Here is a 26772-nt window from a genome sequence, read left to right as displayed (position 1 = left end):
TTCAACTTTGATTTGCTCAGGAGGTGTATAAGTCCGAGTATTACTCTTACGAACAACAGTCGAAGTTTTAGCATGATCCTTTATCCTAACAGGAAAAGGAGGTTTCTCAACATAAGTAGTAGGAACAATAGGATCACTATAGGTGACAGTCTTTTCTTCAACTGTAATAGGTGCAACTACTTTCACTTCAATAGGAGGATTATATTTAAACCACTTCTCTTTAGGGAGATCAACGTGAGTAGCAAAAGATTCACAGAAAGAAGCTACTATCTCAGAGTTAAGTCCATATTTAGCGCTAAATCCACGAAAAGCATTGGTATCCATAAAAGATTTAACACAATGGAACTTAAGTGTCATACCTGACTCCTTACCATCGTCGGAACCCCAATCTTCAGAGTTGCATTTAATTCTTTCCAATAAGTCCCATTTGAAATCAATAGTCTTCAGCATATAAGAACCAGCACCGGAAGTATCGAAGCCGAGCATAAAAAATTTGAATAATCATTTCCCGGGAGAGCTCATGATTGGGGCATGAATATAACATTGATTTAAGCCTCCCCCAAGCTTGAGAGATGCTTTCTCCTTCGTGAGGCTAGAAATTATGTATGTAATTACGATCACGATGGACAAGATGCATAAGATAGAACTTTTGGTGAAATTCCAACTTCAATCGCTTATAATTCCAAGATCTCGTATCATCACATAGCCTATACCATGTCATTGCATCTCCCTTCAAAGATAAAGGGAAGACCTTCCTTTTGACAACATCATCGGGAATACCTGCAAGCTTAAATAATCCACAAACTTCATCCACAAAGATAAGGTGTAAATCGGGATGCAATGTTCCATCTCCTCTAAATGGATTAGCTAGCAGTTTCTCTATCATACCCGAAGGAATCTCAAAGTAAATATTTTCAAAAAGTTCAGTAGGTTGAGGAGCAACTCTTTGCTCTTCTGGTCGGGGTGAAGATACCCCGAACAAGCCCCTCAAAGGATTAGTTTCCATAGTTACAAGTAACAGAAAATTTCAGCACACTATATAAAAGTTTCCTTACCAAGTTCCACTCACCAAAAGCGCTACACTCCCCGGTAACGGCACCAGAAAAGAGTCTTGATGACTCACAAGTGTAGGGGATCTATCATAGTCCTTTCGATAAGTAAGAGTGTCGAACCCAATGAGGAGCAGAAGGAAATGATAAGCGGTTTTCAGTAAGGTTTTCTCTGCAAGCACTGAAATTGTAGGTAATAGATAGTTTTGTGATAACATAAATTGTAACGAGTAACAAGCAATGAAAGTAAATAAAGTGTAGCAAGGTGGCCCAATCATTTATGTAACAAAGGATAAGCCTGGACAATTTCTTATAATGAGGAAGGAGCTCCTGACGACACATGGGATTATCGTCAAGCTAGTTTTCATCACGTTCACATGATTCACGTTCGGTACTTTGATAATTTGATATGTGGGTGGACCGGTGCTTGGGTACTGCCCTTACTAGGACAAACATCCCACTTATGATTAACCCCTATTGCAAGCATCCGCAACTACAAAAGAAGTATTAAGGTAAACCTAACCACAACATTAAACATATGGATCCAAATCAGCCCCTAACGAAGCAACACATAAACTAGGGTTTAAGCTTCTGTCACTCTAGCAACCCATCATCTACTTATTACTTCCCAACGCCTTCCTCTAGGCCCAAATAATGGTGAAGTGTCATGTAGTCGACGTTCACATAACACCACTAGAGGAAAAGGCAACATACATCTCATCAAAATATCGAACGAATACCAAATTCACATGACTACTAATAGCAAGACTTCACCCATGTACTCAGGAACAAACGTAACTACTCACAAAACATATTCATGTTCATAATCAGAGGAGTAATAATATGCATTAAGGATCTGAACATATGATCTTCCACCAAGTAAACCAATTAGCATCAACTACAAGGAGTAATCAACACTACTAGCAACCCACAGGTACCAATTTGTGGTTTTGATACAAGATTGGATACAAGAGATGAACTAGGGTTTTGAGAGGAGATGGTGCTGGTGAAGATGTTGATGGAGATTGACCCCCTCCCGATGAGAGGATCGTTGGTGATGATTTCCCCCTCCTGGAGGGAAGTTTCCCCGGCAGAACAGCTCCGCTGGAGCCCTAGATTGGTTCCGCCAAGGTTCCGCCTCGTGGCGGCGGAGTTTCGTCCCGTAGCTTGCCCACGATTTTTTCCAGGGTAAAAGCCCTCATATAGCAAAAGATGGACACCGGGGGGCCACCAGGGGGCCCAGGAGACAAGGGGCGCGCCCAGTAGGGGTGGGTGTTGGTGTCAAAACCGGCGGATCTCGGGTAGGGGGTCCCGAACTGTGCGTCTAAGGCTAATGGTAACAGGAGGCTAGGGACACGGTGTTTACCCAGGTTCAGGCCCTCTCTATGGAGGTAATACCCTACTTCCTGCGTGATTGACACTAGTAGAAAAAGGACCTAATATGAGACAGATTAGTGCCGGTTTGATTTTGAGCCGGCACTAATGTGTCCATTAGTGCCGGTTCCAACGGCTAGCCAGCCGTTCTCATTAGTAGTGGTTCGTGGTGAACCTTTAGTACTGGTTCGTGCCACGAACTGGTACTAAAGAGGGTGGTGGCAGGGTGTTGTCAGTCTGGGGCCCGTCCAGCACCTTTAGTACTAAAGGTCGACATACATAAACCCTTCGTCCACCCGAGCCACTCTGTTCTTCCCCTTTCCCCTCACTTCCTATGTTCTTCCCCTCTCTTCCTCGAGCTCCTCACAAATTTTGCCCAAAATTTGTTAAGATTTGAAGGCCCCCATCCATTCAAATGATCACAAAGGTTAGCAACTTTGTCCTTTCAACTCTCATTGCTAGATTAGCTCTTGCAATGCTTTGTATAGTGATTAATTTGGGAGGAATTATATTTGCTAGTATTTGATTTATATGCAATTTGAGGTCAAAAATAACACTTAGTTTGCATATGTAGGTGTGGTTTACTTAGTGCCTTCTAAATCTCAGTCGTAACCACCATCGATCGCCCGCACCGTCCCATCGCCAACACCACCTTGTGGTGAGGCTCTTGTTCATGAATGTTTTACATTACCAAATTGATGTTTGTGTGATTTGGATATATAGTTACTCGTATAATTATCTTACCCGTACGTTGTTTGTTATACATAGTGCCATGGTTTTGATATCCGTCCCCGTCGGCCCTCGTCCTTGTTATGATTCGGATGTGGTATATTCTCTTTTAAAACTAGTTGTTGCATTTCGTGTTTATGACAAATTATGCCCATCAAGTTGACATAGATATTTTTATCTAGGAGGTATGTGAACCGGACATTCCAACCGACCCTATAGTCGAGAGGTTAAATTTAGTTGAAAGAGAAAACGAGTATTTGAAAGAAAAATTGAAAAGAATTGAGGGGGAGAAGATGGAATTGGAGTTGCATGTTGTCGATGTCGTCGATGATCACAAGATCAAGATGGAGAAAATGAGGTTGAAGATTAGAAAGATTATAAAATATGCCATTGATAGTGTGGCTTGGTATCATTATGTTGTTGGATCAATTGTTACCTTAGTTGCGATCTTCATCGCATTTGTTGTTGCATTTAAATTCTTTAGCTAGAGAGTTATTTGTATGTTGCATTTAATTAAGTGCTGTATATGAACTTTATGTATGAACTTGTATTAATTTGGTCTATTCGGTGTTGTGTAATGAAGATGAGCCGACAATGGATGTATGATGACCGATGCTCTCCCGAGTTCATTAATGGCGTGAATACTTTTCTGCGGGCCACTGAGGCAAATAAGCGGGCGGATGGTTTTATGCCTTGTCCATGTGCTAGCTGTAAGAATGGTCACAGTTACTCTACGTCAAAAACCATTCACGTCCACCTATTTAAGTCTGGTTTCATGCCCCACTATAATGTTTGGACCAAGCACGGAGAAATAGGGGTTATGATGGAAGACAATGAAGAAGAAGAGGACGACGATGGCTATCCTGGCCATGGGTTCCCTGAATACGATGATACAACAATGGGGGAAGAAGCTGAGCCGGCAATGCGGGAAGAAGCTGAAGAAGAGGCATCAGATGAGCCCGCTGATGATCTAGGTCGGGCCATTGCCGATGCAAAGAGAAACTGCGCAAGTGATCTGGAGAGGATGAAGTTGCAACGCATGTTAGAGGATCACAAGAAATTGTTGTACCCGAATTGCGAAGCTGACAAAAAAAAGTTGGGCACCACACTTGAATTGCTGCAATGGAAGGCATAGAATGGTGTATCTGACAAGGGATTTGGAAAGTTGCTGGTAATGGTAAAGAATATGCTTCCAAAGGACAATGAATTGCCCAAGAGTATGTATGAAGCAAAGAAGGTTGTCTGCCCTCTAGGGTTAGAGGTGCAAAAGATACATGCATGCCCTAATGACTGCATCCTCTACCGCGGTGAGTATGAGGATTTGAACGCTTGCCGGTATGCGGTGCATTGCGTTATAAGATCAGTCGCGATGACCCTGGTGATGTCGAGGGCGAGCGCCCCAGGAAGAAGATTCCTGCCAAGGTGATGTGGTATGCTCCTATAATACCACGGTTGAAACGTTTGTTCCAAAACAAAGAGCATGCGAAGGCGATGTGGTGGCACGCAGAAGACCGTAAGAAAGACGGAAAGTTGAGAGTACCCGCTGATGGTTCGCAGTGGAGAAAAATCGAGAGAAAGTACTGGGAGGAGTTTGCAGGTGACCCAAGGAACGTATGGTTTGGTCTAAGCGCAGATGTCATTAATCCTTTTGGGGAGCAGAGCAGCAACCATAGCACATGGCCTGTGACTCTATGTTTGTACAACCTTCCTCCTTGGTTGTGCATGAAGCGGAAGTTCATTATGATGCCAGTGCTCATCCAAGGCCCTAAGCAACCCGGCAACGACATTGATGTGTACCTAAGGCCATTAGTTGAAGAACTATTACAGTTGTGGAATGGAACAGGTGTACGTGCGTGGGATGAGCACGGACAGGAAGAATTTGACCTAAAGGCGTTGCTGTTCGTGACCATCAATGATTGGCCTGCTCTCAGTAACCTTTCAGGACAGACAAACAAGGGATACCGCGGATGCACGCACTGTTTGGATGATACCGACAGTATATATTTGGATAGTTGTACCTGGGACATCGTCGATTTCTTCCGACAAGGAATCCCGTAAGAAAGAAAGGCAAGCATTTCAAAGGTGAGGCGGATCACCAGACGAAGCCTCACCACCGTACTGGTGCTGATGTACATGATATGGTCAAGGATTTGGAGGTAATCTTTGGAAAGGGTCCTGGCGGACAACCTGTTTCGAAGGACGCTGACGGACGCGCACCCATGTGGAAGAAGAAATCTATATTTTGGGACCTGCCATATTGGAAAGACCTAGAGGTTCGCTCCGTAATCAACGTGATGCACGTGACGAAGAATCTTTGCGTGACCCTGCTTGGCTTTTTAGGCGTGTATGGGAAGACAAAAGATACACCAGAGGCACGGGAGGACCAGCAACGTATGCACGGAAAAGACGCCATACATCAGGGCCAGGCCTGCTATGCTCTTACCAAAAAGAGAAGGAAATCTTCTTCAAATGCCTGCTCAGCATGAAGGTACCGTCTGGCTTCTCATCGAATATAAAGGGAATAATAAATATGGCAGAGAAAAAGTTCCAGAACCTAAAGTCTCATGACTGCCACGTGATTAAGACGCAACTCCTTCCGGTTGCATTGAGGGGGCTTCTACCGGAAAACGTTCGATTAGCCATTGTGAAGCTATGTGCATTCCTCAATGCAATCTCTCAGAAGGTAATCGATCCAGAAATCATACCAAGGTTACAGAATGATTTGGTGCAATGTCTTGTCAGTTTCGAGTTGGTGTTCCCACCATCCTTCTTCAACATCATGATGCACGTCCTAGTTCACCTTTCCGAAGAGATTAACATTTTGGGTCCTGTATTTCTACACAATATGTTCCCCTTTGAAAGGTTCATGGGAGTCTTGAAGAAATATGTTCATAACCGTGCTAGGCCAGAAGGAAGCATCTCGAAGGGCCATGAAAATGAGGAGGTTATTGAGTATTGTATTGACTTTATTCCTGACTTTAAGCCGATTGGTGTTCCTGAATCACGGCATAAGGGCAGACTGGAAGGAAAAGGCACGCTAGGAGGGCATCAAATAATATGTATGGACGGGCATTCTCTCACTGAAGCGCACTACACAGTTCTACAAAATCTGCCTTGGTGGCTCCGTATATGGAGGAACACAAGAATTATCTACAGTCCAAACACCCGGAGAAGTCTGACGACTGGATTACACGCGAACAAACAAGGACTTTCGCCGGTTGGTTGCAGAAACGTGCCCTGAATGATGGCGATATTCAAAATGACCTGTACTCGCTATCCCAATTACCATCTTCGAATATAATGACTTTCAAAGGGTACCAGATAAATGGGAATACATTTTACACGATCGCCCAAGATAAGAAGAGCACCAACCAAAACAGTGGTGTCCGCTTTGATGCAACAACCAACACGGGAAAGGAAACATATTATGGTTACATAGAGGACATATGGGAACTTAACTATGGATCAGGTGATTTGAAGGTCCCTTTGTTTTGGTACAAATGGGTCAATATGACACGAGGAGGGGTAACGGAAGACCCGCAGTACGGAATGACAACAGTGGATCTCAACAATCTTGCGTATGTAGACGAACCATTCGTCCTAGCCAATGATGTGGCACAGGTTTTTTATGTGAAAGACATGTCTACCAGGCCGAGAAAAAGAAAAGATAAGGAAGCGAATGGATCATACGACGAGCCAAAGCGCCACATAGTTCTTTCAGGAAAAAGAAACATCGTGGGAGTGGATGACAAGACAGACATGTCAAAAGATTATGAAAAGTTTGATGAAATTGCTCCATTCACAGTGACTATTGACCCGAGCATCCAGTTAAATGATGAAGGTTTTCCATGGCTACGGCGCAAAGGGACACACGCGAAGAAAAAGTTTCACACCCAAAGATCTGGGATGTGATCGGCTTCACTATCATCACTTTCTTCTGTGTTTCACACCCAGGAGGGAATGTCTGTAATAGTTAGGGTAGTTATGTGTTTTGGCATTTAAAACGCGAAGAAATTTTATGTGCAAACAAATTCTTTTCATGCATTTACTGATTTTTTCCAGCTAAATGACCCTGAAATTGAAAAGTCTTTCAAATGAACTCAGAAAAGGTTGAAAGTTGGCATGGTATCATAATTTCATACAAATAGCATGTGCAAAAAAGTAGAGAGGGTTACGGCAAAAACTGGATGCACTTCGTGTACAAAATGGACAATCTCTTTCGAAGTATCAGGGTTTCCGACGAAAACTGAACTGCTACAAAGGCATTTCATTTTTTAAATAACCTAAGCATTACCAAATTGAATATAATGATAAAACACACTAATATTAAACATAAGAAAAAAGAATCACTGAAAAAACTTTTTTCAGAGTTAAGTTATTCACAAACTAGTGATTCACACAAATTTCAAATAATTCAAAATTTAAACTATTCAAATTTGAAAACTACCGGCACTAACAGAAAGTTTGTAATTTTTTGTACCTAAAGCAAAAATATTCACAAAGAAACTCTAAATACAGCAAAAAACAACTAAAAAATAAATAAAACAAAAATAAATAAAGCGAAAAAAAATTAAGAAAATAAAAAGCCCGCCTACTGGGCCAAAGCGGCATGCATACGACTAGGAACACAACCTTTTGTTGGGCCAGGATGCAGGCCCGCAAAGGCCTAGTAGGCCCACTGGGTGAAGAGGACAGGTAGGCCCAGTAGGCCTGCTTAGGAGAGGAGCTCGAGAGAGCTACCGCACTGGGGCTTATAAACCAGTGCGGTAGCCCCTCGGCTAGCGAGGTGGGACTAAACTTGCGCACCGCCAGGAGCCAGCGCACCCCCTTTAGTACCGGGTCGTGGCTCCAACCGGTACTAAAGACCCCCCCCCTTTAGTACCGGTTGGAGCCACAACCCAGTACTAAAGGGGGTGCGCTTCCCGCCGCTTGGCCTGGCCAAAACAGACCTTTAGTACCGGTTGGTGGCTCCAACCGGTACTAAAGGTCCATCCTATATATACAACACTTGAAAAAAATTCAGTTTCCCTCTGTTTCTTCCCTCCGATTCCTCCCTCCGTCGCGCCGCCCGGCCCCGATCGACGCCGTCCCCGTCGACGTCACCGCCCCCGCCCCTCGTCGCCGACCCCGGCCGTCCCAGCCCCTCGTCACCGCCCCGGCCGTCCCCGTCCCCGTCGTCCCAGTCGTCCTCGTCGCCGCGCCGCGCCCCGCCCCGTCGTCGCCGCCCCGTCCCGTCGCCCCGGCCGCCCCGCCCCGTCGTCGCCGCCCCGTCATCGCTGCCCCGTCCCGTCGCCCCGTCGTCGCCGCCCCGTCGTCGCCTCGCCGGTGAGGTCGCCCTGGCCACCATGTCCACACACACACACACACTACACACACACACTACACACACACATTAGTTTGTTTGTTATATTTTTTTTTTGTTTTTTAGTTATAGAAATGTTAGAAATTATTCTGTTTTTAGTTATATAAATATTAGAAATGTTAGTTATATAGAAATGTTATAAATGTTTTCTGTTTTTTAGTTATAGAAATATTTATAGAAATGTTAGCAATTTTTCTGTTTTTTAGTTATATAAATATTAGAATTGTTATGGAAATGTTAGTTATATAATCAGGAAATTTTAGAATTAGTTTTAGTTACATGAATTAGATTAATGTCAAATTGTTAGAATTTGCATATATATAGAATTTTAGTTATCACAATCCAATCATTTAAAAAATCTTACTTTTTGCGGGCATATAGTATTTGTTCTCGACGATATGCCCGGCCCGCATCCTCGCCGTCGACCCGTTCGCGAAGACGTCCTGCTTCAGGGGACCCATGTCCGGGACTGGGCTCCGCCGGGCTGGCACTTGGAGGTGCTACCTGGAGGGGGGCGCCGCTTGGTGAGGAACCCGACCTCGGGTCCCGTCGTCGACCCTGATCTTCTTTGGTGGCGTTCGCGTGGGCCACATTCGGTGCAGAGGCAGCCGGCCCCGCCGGAGGTGGTGCGTCGCCGTGTCAGGGAGGAAGATGAGCACGTCCATCGCTACATGGCTTCTATGGACGACGTCAGGTTCTCCACTACTTGGCGGGTTCTTTGGGCAGATGACCGGAGATATGATCCTGTGATGGTTCCTTCTCTTTGGGTGTGCACCGCCCGCGCCCCAGGAACCGCGAGTGGCGCCCTAGATTCTTCTGTAGTACTCGATCTTTATTAGGTACCTAGCCAGTGATGTATTCGATATATAATATTTGAGACGATGTATTCGAGATTATATATATTAAGACAATGATGTATTTGAGATTATATATTCGCGACAATGTATTCGAGATTCAGTTTTTCCTTATTGATTAATTGCATCTATGCATTGTAATTTGAATACTAAATTGTTTTATATTTCTTCTGTATTAGTAAAGTAAAAGCTATGGCGGACAATACCGGCAGAGAGAGAGAAGAGGAATTGTTCGACATCATACGCAGCCCTCACATGCTAGATGATTTGAATGAAGCAGATGACGGCTCCCAATATCTGAACAATACCGGAGAGGGTGATGAAAAGATATTCGATCTCGACGACCGAGCTGATGAAGTCATGAACTATGATTATGATTATGATGACACAAACAATGTTTGTGATGACACAGACAATGCTGATCTTCAAATAACAAAGACTGCCGGTGAGGTATATTTATATAAGCATGCACCATGGTGATCATCACATGTTTTTTTATTGAAGATATATTGACGAATCGATCTTTCTTCTTTCAGCCCTCCGGATCGAGCAAATCTGCTTCTACAGACAGCAAGACAAAGCGAGGCCCGGGCAGATTGCTGAAGGATGGTGTAAAGTACCACATCGAATCCACCAAACTTAGTGGCGAACCCCTCACGCCTAAGAACGTTGCGGACAAGTGGACTCGTCCGTGTGGAGTTCTTGTGAAGGACAAACTCCCGATATCCATTCAAGAATGGAAAGAGCCAAAGACTAAACGTCCAGGTGTTAATTGGGTCGACGACAGAGCCAAAAAAGACCTTTTGAAATCTCTGATGGAACATTTCACCCTACCAGATCATTTCACTGAAGCAGATGTGGAGAAAGTCAAGGCCGCTGCTCTTAAGAAGATGGCAATTGCATTCAACACCCACAAGAAAACTGTATGGGCCAACTACCTCGCTAATCAAAGGAAGACTCCAGATTTCAAGGGAACACTGGAGAAGCAAAGAGAGCACTGGGACGATTTCGTGACCTTCAAGGATTCAGAATTATCTAAGGAACGATCGATGAAAAACAAGGCAAATGCCGCAAGAAAGACGCAGTTCCATAGGCTGGGTCCAGGTGGCTATGCGGTGGGATTGCCTAAGTGGGATAAGTCTGAGCAAGAGATGGAGGATGCAGGGGTCACTCCAGTTACTAGGAATTGGTCCCCCCAGGTGCAGAACTTGGTTCTATGCGCATGGGAGAGCGTTGGACCCGAAGACAGGTGAAGTTTCGCGGAAGGCAAGTCTAAAAGGAGCCAAACAAAAGATAATTGACGCAATAGAAAAAGCTCGAAGGGGGGTGTTCGCACCCAACAAAGAGAACGACGAGCTTACGCGTGCCCTGGTAAATCCTGAACACCCGGGAAGAACATGAGGCAAGGGCGTTATTCCCTGGTATGAGGGCTTTTCAGAATGGAACGAGGACTATAGGACCCGTGCAAGAAGGAAGATGGAGGAGGAGAAGAAAAGGAAGATTTAGGAGGAGCAGATGAAGCAGGACGCAGAACGCCTTCAAGGCCTAGAAGCAAGGCACGCGGACCTGGCACTCAAATTCCAGCAGCAGCAACAGCAGATCGACTCACTTAGCCAGGAAAGCGGGTCTCAGCAGCGGCAGCAGCAAGCGGATGATCGTCCAACATTGTATAGCACCGTCCCATCCATGCCGAGAAGCAGCATTGGTTCTGCCCCGGGCGACACACTGCTGGATACATACCCTGTGGATGACACCATAGAGAACACTAAATGTGAGCTACACTCCAAAATGAAGAACATATCCATGAAGGTGGCAGACGGCGTTGCTTTTCCAGTTACCCCCGAAGCAACCTACCATTGCATCCCGATTCCAGAGGGCTATGCTCGTACCATGGTTGATGAAGTGGTGGACCCATATTCGGGGCTAACGCTTAACATTCCTGGAGGTGAAGACGAGCGCACACTGGGAGAGGCCATACATTGTATCATCCTATGGATAAAGGATTGCATCATCTTTCGAAGTCCACCGACACCGTGTCGTCTGCCGACTCCTCCTCAAAGTCCGCCACCGAGTCAGCAGACTCCCGCTCCTCCAAGTCCACGAACGTGTGAGACGACTCCTCCTCGAAGTCCGCCACCTCCTCCAAGTCCCCGAACGTGTGAGCTGACTCCTCTGGTTTCAAGTCCGGCACCGTGTCAGGCCACACCTCCTGCTTTAAGTTCGGCACATCGTCATGTCACTTCTCCTGGTCCAACTCCACGTCAGCCGTCTCCCCCGTCTCAGCAATCACAGAAGAGACATGCCGCAGCTTTGGTGCGTAGCGGTACGAGTCGAGGTAGTCCAGGAAGTACAGGCGGAGACAAGCGATATAAATATGGTCCAAGCCTCGCTCCTCTTCCTCAGAGGCCTTACGACATGACTAAGGAGCAAAATCCAGCCATAGTGCAAGACCAAGTGGACGCCCATTTTGGACCGAAACCGGCACCGCCGCCAAAGGAGAAAGTGCCTGAGAAAGTAATTGACCACTTCATTCGTATGGCTAGAGAACCAGCTCCCAAGCCTGTTGACTCGGACTATGAGCGCCAAATCAGGAAACTACATCAAGAACGGCTAAAGAAGGAAGCGAGCTCGAGCTCGAGACAACAAGCAGCTGGCAAAAAATGTGGGAAAACCGTTCCCCAGTTGGGAGAACAGGCGGTGCAAGCGATCCCCCCGCTTGTTGTGCCAACAACACATGACAGGAGTAGTACGCGCGCCAAATATTATTGTGGGCAAACCGTTAGCGTTCCCCAGCATGGCGATGTGGTAATAACAGAGGATCATATAATGCAAGCTCAAATGCTCAATATCTCTGTTGGACAACTTCTCGAAATCGAGCCCATGCCTATGCTAAAGAATCAGAAATAGCATGGAAATATGTCCGGGGCAAACCTTTGGTCCATCCAGACAAGGTCAAGGACCTCCCAACGAGAATGTATCAATTGCATCAATGGTACATGAACATTACCAAGATTTCCAATTGAGAGTCCCTCATGGTAAATGTCAAGCATGAGCATTATTACCATGAGAAAGCTCTGGCCATTGAGTATCCAGAACTATTTCAGTTATACAATCAAGACGCACTCGACAAGTCTATCGTCAGTTGCTATTGTCTGTAAGTGATTTCTTTCTGTAATTTCAGTCTCAAGCTAGTTATGTAGTGATAATTTTGATCAATCATTACATGTAATTATCCTCACTATATTCTTTTTCTGTGGTATTATATGCAGGATGAAGATGTATGAAATGAAAAAAGCTGGATGCCATGGCGTTGGGTTCATTGACCCAAATACCATTAATCAGGACATATGGCAGATTGAACATTGTCAAGATGTTGTAGAGGAAAGCATGCTAGAGTTCTTGAAGCGCCTCAATAGCAATGAAGATATACTACTTCCTTATAACTTCCCCTGAGTCACACTATCTTGTACTACAAATTCTGTTTTTGCTTACTAGCTAGCTAGATGTTAATAATTAAGTATATACGGTTTACGGTAGTTGATTAATTTTATGCACATGCCCGCTTAATTAATACATGCAAACGTGTGCGTATGCAGTTGGCACTGGGTCTTGTTAGACATTAAAGTTGAGGAAGGAAAAGTTGAATTACTGGACTCACTAACTAAAGAAGATAAAGACTACACCATCGTGAAGGGGATAGTCAATAGGTAATTTCAATCATTATTAACTATATCTCGGCCTATTAATTATTAGTTCGTCATTTCCTGATATGAACTATTTAATAACCCCATTATTAATTTTCTTTGCCGGCAGGCAGGGCATGGGCAAAGTTCATCAAGGTGACTCCAGGCACGTGGCCAAAAAAGTTGTTTTGGCATCGACCCTTGGTAAGTAATTAAGTAGTACTAGCTAGCTACCATCTCTTTAATTCTTGTTTCAATATCATTAATTAATTATCATGCTTGATTAATCATTATCTGATTCAATTCCATTCTCGTAAAGGCCCTGAAGCAGGCGCCGGGGAATAATCTATGTGCATTCTATGTTTGTGAATAGTGGCCGGACACTATGCGAATAATCAAGATACTATGTTTGCGAGAACATTCGCATAGTGTCCGGCCTCCTAGTAAGGTTGTACTCCTCGGTTTCTGTGCTTCAATAATGGCCACCTCCACGTGTCAATCGAAGACGAGGGGCCGGGGCATTTTTGCATTTGACACCCTAATCCCGTAGGTGAGCCGTCTATTTGAGGAGATGGGGATCTTCAGATCCAAATCACACTATCTTCCCCCAAGCAAGCATTCCGCAGAGCGCGCCCAAAAGAGGCCATCCCATCCTGACCGGTCGCCGCAGCCCTGCTTGCTGCTCCCCCAGCTCGAGGCCAGGGGATTGGGAAAAGTGTTCCATCCCTCACAGCCGCCTAATAGAACTGCAGACCAAAGGGTTCCTTCCGCCCGCATACATGGTCCCCGTCCGATCCGGACTAGCCACCTATAATGGCGGGGAGCAAGCGGAGAGATTCCCTAACCCATCTCGGGAGGAGCGGGTATGCCTTGTCCCATATCTGCTAAGAGGCGTCGGGTTTCCAATCCACCCATTCCTCCGCGGGCTCCTGGAGTTCTACGGTCTCCAGTTGCATAATCTTACCCCCGCCTCCATACTGCACATCGCGGGCTACGTCGCCCTCTGCGAGCTGTTCCTGGGCTGCGAAGCTCATTTCGAGCTATGGAAGCGGTTATTTTGCCTCGTCCCCTGCAACCAGGAGGGATCTATATATCAAGTGGGCGGAGCCGAAATATGGCGCATCGCCCAGACCGGATACCTGTCCAGTACTCCAAAGAAGGCGTCCGAAGACTGGCCCTCGGAGTGGTTTTATGTTGATGACGTTCCCCTTCCGGTCCCAGTCCGGACGGGCCTTCCTGAGTTCACCAATACTCCGCTGAAGAAACGCCAAAGCTGGCGCCCTCGGAGCCCCCAGGAGGAAGAAAACAGGGAAGTCTTCTATCTGGTGAGCCGGATACAAACCCTGGCCAAATCAGGATCGACAATAATCGAAGTTATGTCAATATGCATAATAAGGGGAGTGCAACCACTTCAATATAGGGGAAAACCCATGTGGCACTCCAATGGAGAAGACGATGCCTCCCGTTGCGGTCGCAAAGGTCCGGACTCCGCCACATCGTTGGCGAGGATACTATCCAAATTGTACAAAGGAGAGGAAGAGGAGTTCCTCCGCATTAAACTGCATGATGGATTTTCCATGTACAACCCCTGAAGCAGGGTAAGTTGTCATTTTTTACTCGACTCTAATCGTTCCTTCCTTCTTTGCCACAATTATTTACCTTGATGTTTCAAAACAGGAACTAAGGAAGGCCGTGAAAGAGTTCAACAGCCCCTCTCCGCAGGCAGAGGATCCCGGCCGGGCTCTCGACCCCGGACTTGAAGAAGATCCGGACATATCCGTGGAATTCGTTGATGGGACTTTCTATCAGGCAAGCAGTGGCAGCTCTTTAGTGGCCATCATCGCGGATTATCCCGGACTGCTTCCCGCGTCGCATGTAAGTAATGTCAGGGTTCCGACCTTCCGAAAGGATTCCTTCGTTTTGTCGTACCTTATGACCACACGCCATGTTTTTATATAAACGGCGGTCAGGACACCGTGCGGAACCCGCGGGGGCCTCTCAGCAAGAGGCGCCTAGACAAGGTAGGCTTAAAAGGAAGGCGGTTAGGAGCGGTACGCAGGCGCAGAGGTATTCATTGAACTTGCCCCGTGGTCTATTAGGTCTATTTGTCGAGATGTGACGGCTTTAATTACGTCCTGTCAGGAAGTTCCGGACTATGTCAGGGGATCCTACCGGCCACGCCTCCAGCAGTCGGATTCCTGGAACGGATTCCCGGGCAGAGGCTGATGTGGGGACAGTGCCAAACTGTCCTCCTGTGGAGGATATGGATATGCTTTCCACCACAAATTCAGAAGTAGAGAGCGCCATGAATCACCGGCGCCGACGGGCCATACTCCATGGTGGTATTTTTTCCGAAGAGGCGTTCAATGCCTTCAATTCCGGACATGCCTATATCTGCGCTACTCAAGATGGACTTGCCAGAGCAACGGACCAGTATGTGAAGGATATACGGGTAAGAGAATTTAATAAGTATGTGTAGTAGTAGCCCCTGAGACTTGAAACAGTTGGCACAACTGATTTAAGGATCATTAAACACATAGGTTCTTGTAGAGAAGAATGCCTAGTTATCTCAAGACCAGGAGGAGTGTAAGGCCCAAATGAAGGCTAATGTAGCCGAACAAGAGGGATCCAAAAAGGCTTCTTCTGGTAAGAATTTCCTTCTACCAGTTTGTGTGTTCGGCATGGATTATAAATCTGACGAAAGATTCGGCAGACAATCCCAGAGGAAATCCGAAGACTGTGGGAGATAATGAGCTGCATCTACGAAGTCAGCTGAAGGCGGGCGAACGCGTGCTCACGCAGTCTATCCAGGAGAAGAATAAGCTGCAAGATGCTAATCTCCAACTGAGCGTCGAATTGAAAGATGTTCGGGCTCAGCTCGCGGAATCCGTGAAGGAGAACCGGAGGCTTCGACGCGGCATTTATAGTAAGTGCTTGAATGAACTGTAGTATAGTTCGGCGAGGAGGCGTATTGACAGAGTTATGTCTGCAGGTATGTTGACGAGACGCCCTGAAGAGGAGATGCCTGGGTCTGCAGGCGATATGTTGCAAGAGCTTTCACAACTGCACGAACGAGATCGACAGGTGATGTAGGGTATTGCCCAGGCTTTGTGGCCGTCCGCTTCCCTGCCAGTAGTCATGGGCGAACTTGTAGAAATGCTTAAAGGAGCACGGCGGAGCTTCCGATTATGGAAGATATTAGCCTGCCGGCAAGGTGCGAGAGAAGCTTGGGCCATGGTGAAGACGCGATACGCCAAGGCTGACCCGAACCATATGGCCGAAGTTGGACCGGCTGGGCCAGATGGACAAGAGATACCCGTTAGTTTGGTATATGATCAAGTAGCATTAGCTGCAAAGTATTCCCAGCAGGATTGTAAGCTAGATAGCCTGTTGGATGGTATAGAGGAAGAGTATAGCCAGTCTATATGATTATGTAATTTTGAATGGGCTCATGTACTCCCTAGCCGGATTGAAAATCATTTATCATGGCGGACCTTTTCGCTTCAGCCCCCGGATCCGACAGTCCAGGGTGTATCCGAATACCCACACAGTAATGAGAAACTGGGGTATGCGTGGAAACCAGGCGTAGGGGTCATAAGTGCTTGAACAGACAAGTACCCAACTAGTTATTTTATATTACATGGATAGTAAGAAACATCTTCAGAGAGAATAGTTCTGTTAGGGGTTCCTTTCTCTGGGTACGCATGCATCGATGTGCATGTCCGAACTGCGAACAGAAGTGCAGGAAACAAAACATCTGGGTATTTTTGTTGTTAGGAACGAGAACATCTTTTGTTCACCGAACGAATATTCCCTTAAGAACGCTAGCTTTTGGCTTCACCCAGTCTGAGGTACACATCCGGCTCAACCGGCAGTAACAATCGCAGAGGTGCTCCCCTTATGCCCTAGCCGAATTAACGGGAACATAGGGCATAAATACACGAGCCAAGCAACCCAGCATGGCCAAAACTTAAGTCATATCAATGCATATAATGGTGAAGAAAAGGAACATATGGAAAGAAAAATGCATATGTGGCTGGCAAGAAGCCATTGAAGTAGTTATATATATAGCTTCCAAATAGGAAGCCCCCAGGTATAGTGTGCGCGCATAATGCGGCCGGAGTGCTCAGGGCAATCGTACAGTTTTAAGGCTGTATATAAAAAAGGAAAAAGGGGAGAGAAAGGAGGAAAGAGGACATAATTGAGGGGGCGGAGTTAAGGAGACGAACACTGGGTTCGGCGCTAGGCGTAGAATCTCCGAAGTCTGGCCGCGTTCCATGGGTTCGGCTCGAGTCTGTTATCAGATGCAGTGCGCAGACGGTACGCTCCTCCGGTGAGAACTTTATCAATGATGAAGGGACCCTCCCACTTGGGTTGAGCCTGTCCTTCCTCTTCTCAGGTAGGCGTGGAACGAGTTCGCCAATGTTATAAGTTTTGGCCCGTACTTCTCTGCTTTGATACCTTCGAGCTTGTTGCTGATAGAATGCGGAACGGGCTTTAGCGACATCACGTTACTCCTCCAAAGCATCTAAGTTGTCCTGCCGGTCTAGCTCGGCTTCCTTCTCTTCATACATGCGCACATGAGGTGAGTCATGAATTATATCACAGGGCAGCACTGCTTCTGCGCCGTACACCATGAAAAATGGTGTATATCCGGTGGTGCCATTCAGTGTGGTCCGCAGCCCCCAGAGTACGGAGTCGAGTTCCTCGACCCAATGCGTGTCTGATTCCTTCAAGGATCGCACTAGTCTGGGTATGATGCCGCTCATAATAAGACCATTTGCACGTTTGACCTGGCCGTTTGTTTGGGGGTGATAGACAGAGGCGTAGTCGAGCTTAATGCCCATTTTGCCACACCCGGCTTTCACCTCCTCGGCTGTAAAATTTGAGCCGTTGTCAGTGATGATACTATGGGGGACACCGTAACGGTGTACAACCTCCGATATGAAGTCTATCACTGGTCCGGATTCGGCCGTTTTAACTGGTTTGGCTTCAATCCATTTGGTGAACTTGTCCACCATGACCAATAGGTTTTTTTTCTTATGGCTTCCCCCTTTAAGGGGTCCCACCATATCCAACCCCCATACTGCGAAGGGCCAAGTTATGGGGATTGTTTGGAGAGTGGTAGGGGGCATATGGCTCTGACTGGCAAATAGTTGACAACCAACGCAATGTTGGACAAGGTCCTGTGCGTCTGCCCGGGCTGTCGGCCAGTAGAATCCTATCCAAAAGGCCTTGCTTAAGAGAGCTCGGGCTGCCGCGTGGTGCCCGCCTAGTCCGGAATGGAATTCGGCTAAGAGCTGCCGCCCTTCCTCTTCGGAGATGCATCGTTGGAGCACTCCGGTGGCGCTCTTCTTGTAGAGTTCTCCTTAATGGACTTTGTAGGCTTTAGAGCGTCGCATAACACAATGTGCCTCATTTTGGTCCTCGGGGAGCTCTTGCCTATTAAGGTAGGCCAAGAAGGGCTCGGTCCACGGGGCGATGACAACCATTATTTCATGGGCCGAAGATGTTATTTCGGTGGCAGAGCCTCCGATTACGTCAGAAGGTTTAGAATCTGGGGTTGTGTTCGGAGCTGGACTAATGGTGCCGGGCCCCCTTCCCATGCCACGGACGGCTTGAACAACCTTTCTAAGAAGATATTAGGTGGGACGGGGTCGCGTCTAGCGCCGATGCGGGCGAGGATATCGGCCGCTTGGTTATTTTCTCTGACCACATGGTGGAATTCGAGCCCCTCGAACCGAGCTGACATTTTGAGGACGACATTGCGATAGGCCGCCATTTTCGGATCCTTGGCGTCAAAGTCTCCATTTACCTGAGATATTGCAAGGTTCGAGTCCCCGCGTACTTCGAGGCGTTGGATGGCCATGGAGACCGCCATCCGAAGACCATGCAACAGAGCCTCGTATTCGACTGCATTGTTGGAGTCTGTGTATAATATTTGGAGGATGTACTGCACCGTATCTCCGGTGGGGGATGTCAGGACGACACCCGCTCCCAATCCGGCCAGCATTCTGGAGCCGTCGAAATGCATGATCCAATTTGAGTACGCACCGTACTCTTTAGGGAGTTTCGCTTCTGTCCATTCGGCGACGAAGTCAGCCAGTACTTGCGACTTAATGGCCCGCCGTGGTTTGTATGTTATGTCGAACGGAAGGAGCTCAATAGCCCATTTAGCAATTCGGCCTGTTGCATTGCGGTTATTTATTATGTCATTGAGTGGAACTTCGGAGGCCACCGTGATCGAACACTCTTGAAAGTAGTGTCGTAGTTTCCGGGATGCCATGAAGACCGCATATGCTATCTTTTGATAGTGCGGGTACCGAGATTTACATGGAGTGAGGACAGTGGACACGTAATATACCTGCTTTTGGAGCGGGAACTTGTGTCTGTCTGCCTCTCGTTCGATGACGAGCACTGCGCTCACAACTTGGTTTGTTGCGGCTATGTATAATAGCATGGGTTCGCCAATGTTTGGCGCGGTCAGGACTGGGTTGGTGGCCAAGAGTGCCTTTATTTCTTCCAGTCTGGACGTGGCCACATCCGTCCACTCGAAGTGTTCGGTGCGTCGAAGAAGGCGATACAGGGGTAGTGCCTTTTCTCCTAAGCGGGAGATAAAGCGGCTTAATGCAGCCACACGTCCAGTTAATTTCTGGATCTGCTTGAGGTCTGTTGGGATAGCCAACTGTGACAGAGCTCGGATTTTTGCCAGATTGGCTTCAATTCCTCTATTGGAAATGATGAAGCCAAGCAATTTTCTGGAGGGTACTCCGAAGACACACTTCTCCGGGTTGAGCTTGATGTCGTATGTTCGGAGATAATCGAAGGTAAGCCTCAAGTCATCTATTAAAGTTTCGACGTGTCTTGTTTTGATGACCACGTCGTCTACGTAGGCCTATACTGTCTTGCCGATTTGTTTTTCCAGGCATGTCTGAATCATGCGTTGATAGGTTGCACCGGCGTTTTTGAGCCCGAAGGGCATGGTGTTGAAACAGAAGGGGTCGTACGGAGTGATGAAGGCTGTTGCAGCCTGGTTGGACTCCGCCATCTTTATTTGATGGTATCCGTAGTATGCGTCGAGGAAACACAATGAGTCATGTCCTGCGGTGGCATCGATTATCTGATCAATGCGGGGGAGGGGGAAGGGATCCTTAGGGAAAGCTTTATTGAGGTCTTTGAAATCGACACACAAGCGCCAGGATTTGTCCTTTTTTGTTACCATTACCAAGTTTGCTAGCCAATCCGGATGTTTGATGTCTCTGATGAATCCGGCCTCGAGTAGCTGGCTATCTCTTCTTCCATGGCTTGCCGCTTAGGCTCTGAGAAGCATCTAAGAGTCTACTTGACTGGCTTGTATCCTTTCAGTATATTGAGGCTATGTTCGGCCAGCCTGCGTGGGATGCCCGGCATGTCTGAAGGATGCCAGGCGAAAATATACCAATTTTCACGCAGGAAGTCTCGCAGTGTGGCATCTATTGTGGGGTTCAGCTGTGTCCCTATGGAAGCTGTCTTCGAAGGGTCCGTTGGGTGGACCTCGAATTTGACTATCTCGTCCGCTGGCTTGAAGGAGGTGGATTTAGGTCGCTTGTCGAGTATCACATCGTCTCTGTCCATTGTTGCTTGCAGTGTTGTCAGTTCTTCGGCCGCGAGGGCTTCTGATAATGCCTCCAGGGCGAGGGCGGCAGTTTTATTTTCAGCGCGAAGTGCGACGTCCGGATCACTAGCTAGAGTGATGAGTCCGTTGGGCCCGGGCATTTTGAGCTTCATGTACCGGTAATGGGGTATAGCCTGAAAACTCATGAATGCGTCCCGCCCCAAGAGGGCGTGGTATCCGCTGCTGAACGGGGCTACTTGGAATGTAATTTCTTCGGACCTGTAATTCTCCAGCGTGCCGAATACCACATCCAGTGTGATTTTTCCCACGCATTGTGCCTCTCGACAAGGGATGATTCCCCTGAAGGTCGTGCTGCTTCGTTCAATGCGACTCTTGTCAATTTCCTTCTTGTTAAGGGTTTCCTCATAGATGAGGTTTAGTCTGCTTCCGCCGTCCATGAGCACTTTAGTAAGCCTGAAGCCATCCACGATTGGGCTAAGGACCAAAGCGCCTGGTGCTCGGACTGTCCGGAACTGGGGTTCGCGACTGGCATTGTAGGTTATAGTCGTGTCATTCCATGGGTTTATTGTTGCCACGTGGCAAACTTCTGCGAGGCTGCGCTGAGCTCGCTTGCGCCTATTATTTGAGGCGAAAGTCTCGAAGACTGTAAATACCGTATTGTTGTCTCCGGCGGGATGTTTTATGAGGAGATCCTCGCTGCTCTTTGCTACCTGCCGGAGTATCCAACATGCTCTAAGGCTATGCGTTGGCATAGTATCCGGTGTGCTGTGAATCTTGCACGGCCCATTTAGCCATTCTTCCAATACGGTTCCACGCCTTGCAGCGGGCTTTATTTTTTTGGTACTTACGAGAGTTTACCCTTTTAGTTCGGACAGAGGATTTGGCTAGAGCCGGATTATCCCAGAAACTTGTTCGGGTTTTCCAGGCGCTTTCCATCGCGCAGTACTTTTGCACTATGGCCGCTAAGTCAGCGAAGTGTACTATGTCACGGCGACTTATAGCATTGAGAATCCCTTTGTCCGTGCAATTTTTGCAAAAGAGGGAGATTGCGTCTGGCTCGCGACAGTCCTTGACCCTGTTTATCACAAGGAGGAATCTGGCCCAGTAGTGATGTACTGTTTCTTGGGGCTCTTGTCTGATATGGGAAAGATTGGATAAATCTGGCTGTGTGGGAGGATTTGAATCCGAATCCCGACCCGATCTGGGACCCAGGGGCAAAGAAGCTTCCGAGCTTAACAACTCGGGTTCTGGGGCGTTGCCCAATTTCTTCGGCCCGCCCCCTGATCCTGAGTCCGGGACCGGGGTCATGTCCTCCCGCGATCGGGTGTCCGGCTCGGAGAGCTCGGAAATCCGGACATAGTTCGTCCTCAAAGTGGAGGGAGAATTAGGATGATGCTCTTCCACTAGCGCTATCTCATGGGTGACCGGCGAAGAGTGAATCTCCCTTTGATCAGGTTTAAGCCCGGTCCGGTCATAGTCCGTAGCGACGCCCAGGGCGGCGATGTGATCCAAGAGCTCATTGAGGGAGAAGAGCTCCATTGGGTCCATCTGTTCGGCAAATTCCGAATCAACGTGGAGGCTATTTTTAATGACCTGAGAAGTCATCGTCGGTGCAACAGCCGATCGGGCGGTCATAACGAAGCCGCCCAGCTGGAGAGTTTGGCCTAAAGCCAGGGCTCCCCCAGAGGTGATGTTGTCTTTGACAACGAGATGAGCCATCAAGCCTTATAGCGACGACACAGAGGAACTCTCAATGAAAGCACCAATGTCGGTGTCAAAACCGGCGGATCTCGGGTAGGGGGTCCCGAACTGTGCGTCTAAGGCTAATGGTAATAGGAGGTTGGGGACACGATGTTTACCCAGGTTCGGGCCCTCTCGATGGAGGTAATACCCTACTTCCTGCTTGATTGATCTTGATGATATGAGTATTACAAGAGTTGATCTACCACGAGATCAGAGAGGCTAAACCCTAGAAGCTAGCCTATGGTATGATTGTTGTTGTTGTGTCCTACGGACTAAACCCTTCGGTTTATATAGACATCGGAGGGGGCTAGGGTTACACAGAGTGTGTTTACAGAGGAGAAGATCTACATCCGGATCGCCAAGCTTGCCTTCCACGCCAAGGAGAGTCCCATCCGGACACAGGATGGAGTCTTCTGTCTTGTATCTTCATAGTCCAATAGTCCGGCCAAAGTATATAGTCCGGCTGTCCGGATACCCCCTTATCCAGGACTCCCTCAGTGGGAGCGCCCCCACCCTCCTGGCCAGGGTGTGGGCTCCCTGATGTATTTCTTCCGCTCAATAATTCTTATTAATTCCAAAATCATGTTTCGTGGAGTTTCAGGACTTTTGGAGCAATGCATAATAGGTTTCCAATGTTTGCTCCTTTCCAGCCAGAATTCCAGCTGTCGGCACTCCCCCTCTTCATGGTAAACCTTGTAAAATAAGAGAAAATAGCCATAAGTATTGAGATAAAATGTGTAATAACAGCCCATAATTCAATAAATATTGATATAAAAGCATGATGCAAAATGGACGTATCAACTCCCCCAAGCTTAGACCTCGCTTGTCCTCAAGCGGAAGCCGATATCGAAAAATATGTCCACATGTTTAGAGATAGAGGTGTCGATAAAAATAAAATACGGACATGAGGGCATCATGACCATTATTATAACAACAACATAAATAGATTTTATCATATGATATGCTCAAGTAACAATCAATTCACAATGTCAAGTATGGTTCAAAAACTTCATTGAGAACTAACAAACTATGATCTCAGTCATTGAAGCAATTGCAATTTATCATAACATCAGAAAGAGTCAACAATAGAGCTTTTCAGCAAGTCCACATACTCAACTATATTGTAGTCTTCTACAATTGCTAACACTCACGCAATACTTGTGGTTATGGAGTTTCAGCCGAACACTGAGAAAGATAGGGGCTTATTGTGTTGCCTCCCAACGTATTCACCTTTAGGTGATGTCAACAATAATAGCCCATGCTAACTTACATCCAATTGGATATATATATCATGATCTTTCAAACACAAGGAGCTTGCCAAAGGATAAAATGAAAAAGGGAAAGGTGAATATCACCTTGACTCAAGCATAAAGTAAAAGATAGGCCCTTCGCAGAGGGAAGCAGAGGTTGTCATGTGCGTTTAGGGTTGGATGCACAAAAATCTTAATGCAAAAGAACGTCACTTTATATTGCCCCTTGAATGTGGACCTTTATTATGTAGTCCGTCGCTTTTATTACTTCCACAACAAGATCGTATAAAGCTTATTTTCTCTGCACTAATAAGTCATACATATTTAGATAGCAATTTTTATTGCCTGCAACATGACAACTTACTTGAAGGATCTTAATCAATCCATAGGTAGGTATGATGGACTCTCATGGAAAAACTGGGTTTAAGGATAGTTGGAAGCACAAGTAGTATCTCTACTTGGTGCAAGGAATTTGGCTAGCATGAGGGGGAAAGGCAAGCTCAACATGTTTGGAAGGTCAATGACAATATACTTTAACTGAGATGTGAGAAAACATAAACCATTACGTTGTCTTCCTTGTCCAACGTCAACTCTTTTAGCATGTCATACTTAATGAGTGCTCCCAATCATAAAAGGTTTCCAAGATAATATATTTGTATTGAGCCTCTCTTTCCTTATCACTTCCTATTAATTGCAACGATAACCAAGACTATGTTTATCAACTCTCAACAACTTTTATGCCTCATACTTTCTATGTGTGAAGTCATCACTAACCATAAGATCATTATGAGCTCTTTTATTCTTTCTACTTTCTCAAGATCATAGCAACTCAGCAAAGCCCTTGACTCAACACTAATATTTATTATAGATAGCTCACGGACTCGATTACAAAAAGAGATCACAAAGTAAAACTCAAAACTACTTAATATCAAAACTTCAATCTACTAGATCAAGATACTACTAAAAGGATCGAACTAAATAAAACGGTGAAGGTAGGAGTGTGATGGTGATACGATATCGGGGCACCTCCCCCAAGCTTGGCAGTTGCCAAGGGGAGTGCCCATACCCATGTGATTATGTCTCCTTCATAGTTGGTGTTATGATCTTCTTGGCGATGATGCCCCTCAGGATATGGTTCTCCTCCTCGAGCTTATTGAATTGTCTATCTTAGGGCCACGTGAGTCGAGGCGGACGTTATCGCGGTAGCGACGACGGATGCCGAGACAAGCACGTGACACCACTGCCATCCTGTCTTAGCTTAACACGAGTCGAGGCGGACGTCGTCGCGGTACTGACGACGGACGCCGAGGCGAGCACGTGACACCATTACCTCGCTGTCTTAGCGTAACAAGAGTCGAGGCCGACATTGTCGCGGTAGCGACGATGTACGCCGAGACGAGCATGTGACACCACTGCCACCCTGTCTTAGCTTAACACGAGTCGAGGCAGACATCGTCGCTACCGCGATGACGGATGCCGAGACGAGCACGTGACACCACTGCCACCCTGTCTATCTTAGGGTTACGCTAATCGAGGCGGACGTCGTCACGGTAGCGATGAGGGATGCTGAGAGGAGCACGTGACACCACTGCCACCTTGTCTATCTTAGGGTTACGCGAGTCGAGGCGGACGTCATCGCGGTAGCGACGACGGATGCCGAGAGGAGCACGTGAGACCACTGCCACCCTGTCTATCTTAGGGTCACGCGAGTCGAGGCGGACGTCGTCGCTGTAGCGACGACGGACGCCGAGACGAGCACGTGACACCATTGCATCCCTGTCTTAGTGTAACACGAGTCGAGGCGGACGTCATCGCGGTAGCGATGATGGACGCTGAGACGAGCACGTGACACCACTACCACCCTGTCTATCTTAGGGTCACGCGAGTCGAGGCGGACGTCATCGCGGTAGCAACGACGGACGCCGAGACGAGCACGTGCCACCACTGCCACCTTGTCTTATCGTAACACGAGTCGAGGCGGACGTCATCGCGGTAGCGACGGCGGACGCCGAGACAAGCACGTGACACCACTGCCACCCTGTCTATCTTAGGGTCACGCGAGTCGAGGCGAACGTCATCGCGGTAGCGATGACGGACGCTGAGACGAGCACGTGACACCACTGCCACCCTGTTTTAGCGTAACGCGAGTTGAGGCGGACGTCGTCGCCGTAGCGATGACGGACACAGAGACGAGCACGTGACACCATTTCCTCCCTGTCTTAGCGTAACGCAAGTTGAGGCGGACGTCATCGCGGTAGCAACGACGGACGCCGAGACGAGCACATGACACCACTTCTACCCTGTCTATCTTAGGGTTACGCGAGTCGAGGCGGACGTCGTCACAGTAGCGACGGCGGATGCCGATAGGAGCACGTGACACCACTGCCACCCTGTCTATCTTAGGGTCACGCGAGTCGAGGAGGATGTCATCGCTGTAGCGACGACGGACGCCGAGACGAGCACGTGACACCATTGCCTCCTTGTCTTAGTGTAACGTGAGTCGAGGCGGACATCGTCGCAGTAGCGACGACGGACGCCGAGACGAGCACGTGACACCACTGCCACCCTATCTATCTTAGGGTGACGCGAGTCGAGGCGGACGTCGTCGCGGTAGCGACGACGAATGCCGAAACGAGCACGCGACACCACTGCTACCCTGTCGTCCCGCGACGATGGACGCCGAGACGAGCACGTGACACCACTGCCACCCTGTCTTAGCGTAACGCGAGTCGAGGCGGACGTCGCGCGGTAGCGATGATAGACGCCGAGACGAGCACGTGACACCACTGCCACCCTGTCTATCTTAGGGTTACGCTAATCGAGGCGGACATCGTCATGGTAGCGACGACGGATGCTGAGAGGAGCACGTGACACCACTGCCACCTTGTCTATCCTAGGGTTACGCGAGTCGAGGCGGACGTCGTCGCGGTAGCGACGACGGATGCCAATAGGAGCACGTGACACCACTGCCACCCTGTCTATCTTAGGGTCACGCGAGTCGCGGCGGACGTCGTCGCAGTAGCGACGACGGACGCCGAGACGAGCACGTGACACCATTGCCTCCCTGTCTTAGTGTAACGCGAGTCGTGGCGGACGTCGTCGCAGTAGCGACG

At 47.7% G+C, this 26772-nt stretch overlaps 1 pseudogene; it reads right to left on the bottom strand.

The window, feature by feature from the left end:
- Positions 1 to 26772, bottom strand: part of LOC123067438 (probable CoA ligase CCL12) — a 124333-nt pseudogene that overhangs the window by 85828 nt on the left and 11733 nt on the right.

The sequence above is a fragment of the Triticum aestivum genome, chromosome 3B (genome assembly GCF_018294505.1).
Source record: "Triticum aestivum cultivar Chinese Spring chromosome 3B, IWGSC CS RefSeq v2.1, whole genome shotgun sequence".
Classification (NCBI taxonomy): Eukaryota; Viridiplantae; Streptophyta; class Magnoliopsida; order Poales; family Poaceae; genus Triticum; species Triticum aestivum.
Note: the sequence above shows the minus strand (reverse complement) of the source record. Positions and strands in the feature narration are given on the sequence as shown.